Raw genomic sequence first — 2,598 nt, 5'->3', positions numbered from 1 at the left:
GGGTGGTCATAGAGAAAGAGGGAAAATAGACGATCAAAGCCATTCTCCTCTGTGTGCTCAGCGAAAACGGAGCTGAGGGGAACCTTGAGCGGAATGAGATCTCCCTCTGCTACGCGCCGTTATTGTTTGCGCGCCAGCGCGGGGATGCGGTTCCCGCAATGAATCATATCAATCTGTGCCAGGATAAGTCCTTTCTCTGTGGTTCAGGATTTTTTAGGCTTACGTAACGTCCTTCACTCACTTCCAAGGGTTGGGAACACTGCTGTAGTTGCCGCAAATTTATTCACAAAAAGGCTAATTATAGCCTTTTCCCCCCATACGTTTTTATAATTAGGTGATCTGCTAAGACATTGCTTCATACCCCAAGAAAGTCCTAGCAGTCCAGAGCATTCAATAGAGGCGTCACTGTCGTTGTGGAGAGGGCAATTGCTGAGGAATAGATTCTATTCACACCTGATAACTGATAGTTAAATGGGTTCTTGGTCACTCTTCTTAGCTCACTGCTGTAATTCTATATCAGCCACAAGATCAATGGAGACATGGAGATAGTGTAATGTGTGCACTGTGAGAAGTAGGTAGGCTTTCTCTGGGGGTCTTTGCATTTAAATCCCTCTGTCTGGTAGTTTGCCCGTCCAGCAGTTGCCTTTGACTGTCTTTCATCTCTGGTCCTGCAGGCCTTCCCTGGCCTCTTCCCTCAGAGTGTTGTTTGACACCTACAAATATATTCTGGGTCACAGGCTTCCAAACTTAGTGTCAGAAAGTGTCATGTTCTGCTAAGTAAGATTTTTTTCTTGCAGTGATATCACACTCTTCAGATGTAAGGGGCATGGGCATGTAAGGGGCATTTGGGCATGACATTTCCCAAAGGCAATTGTGATATCACTGTATAAGGTGCTTACAACCAATTCTGGCATCAGGACCAGTAACTTAAATTGTATTGTAGGTTTGACCCTCCAAGGTCTTCCCTTGAGTATTCCTAGCTCTTGTTAATTGGTGGAACACTCATACTGCCAAACCCTCAGGGATGGCTGACCTCAACGAGATTTAAAATTGATTTTTATTTATACTGTTAATTGGTTTCCTATGAAGAAATGAACTGTTGTGGACACCTTCGTGCAATCAGGAGCCTAAGTCATTTCTTATTGGTCAGAATTTATTAAAAGGAATGATTCCAAATGTTAAACAGTGAAGAAAGATCAGTCCCTTATGATATTGTGAAGATCACAAACAAGCTTTACAAACAACAGCAAAAGCATGGACAAGTCCTCGCTGCTTTCCTGTGTGGATCCTGGCTAAAGTGTGCCCTCTTCTGGCAATATCTTCCAAAACGCCTGCTGCTTTTTCCCCCAGCCATGCAATTAGAAGAGAGAACAATAGGACAGCTGTGTTCTTTCACACACAAACACGGCATCCATGCCAAAAATTGCAGTTGTGTTTGTGAATGACAGAGGGTCTGTGCAAAGGGAGGAAGTTTACTGTTTACGCTGCTGGTATGGGGCTTCAGACAGACCTGAAAAATGCAGGTTACTCAGAATGTCACGCAGAGTGAAGATGATGATGTACTGTGACACAGAATGCATTGTTTAATACTAAGTATTTTCAAATATTCTGTAATTCTGGATCTCTGCTTTATAATGTATTAAAGGAGATTGTTATCAAATATTAAAAGTATTCTGAAAAGTGTTTCATCTGTGTATTGGAAAGAACATAATAGTCTTGGTATTGTGTAATATCAATGGCATGTCATGCCTTTGATGAAAACCTATCTCTAGATCAGTAATGCTCTGTCATTATCCTTGTATGGATCATATGAACAAATTAAATGTATTGATAATAGACAGATACTATAAAGTTTTAATATACTAATATAAAGTATATTGAAATATGTAGTATTACATGTTGGGGATGCGAGCGCCAGAGCCCCAATTATGCATGAGTTCAAGAAGTGCCTATGTGGACCAAGGATGGAATCCAACCTGCATCCATTTCCCAGTCCCACTCTCAATCCCCCACTCCCATTTATCCCCTGTCTCAATCCCCCTCTCCCATTTATCCCCTTATCTTCACTGTCCCATCTAAATAACGATGAAAACCCCAATATGAAAGTAAGATAAATGTATGCAATGTATGGACATTCCTAACCGGGCCGTAGCCTACGACATGAGTTTTTAAAAAATGCATGCAAACTAAATAAACTCAATTTAATTCGCAATAATGTCACATTCGCAATAATACCCACTGACGATGGTGAGCCAGATACCTCAAAGAAAAAGAAGGGGTCATTCAATACGAAATATGACGAGTCATATTAAAATATGGTTTCTCAGAGACCGGTAACTCGCATGCACCAAGTCCTTTATGTGTGGTATTTGGCGATAAGTTGTCAAACGAAGCAATGAAACCATCAAAGCTAATTCGACATCTAGAGTCCAAGCATCCTACACTTAAAGACAAACCTCTTGAGTTCTTTGAGCGTAAGAAACGTAAGAAAGTGCGTAAAGCAACCACATCGGTGAACGTGGCTGCGCTAAAAGCCTCATAGTGGCTAGTCGGATTGCTAAATCTAAGAAGCCCTTTACTATTGGGGAATAGTTAATT

This window comes from Alosa alosa, chromosome 5 (genome assembly GCF_017589495.1).
Source record: "Alosa alosa isolate M-15738 ecotype Scorff River chromosome 5, AALO_Geno_1.1, whole genome shotgun sequence".
In the NCBI taxonomy this organism is placed as follows: Eukaryota; Metazoa; Chordata; class Actinopteri; order Clupeiformes; family Clupeidae; genus Alosa; species Alosa alosa.
The sequence above is the reverse complement of the archived record's forward strand: the minus strand, read 5'-3'. Positions refer to the sequence as shown.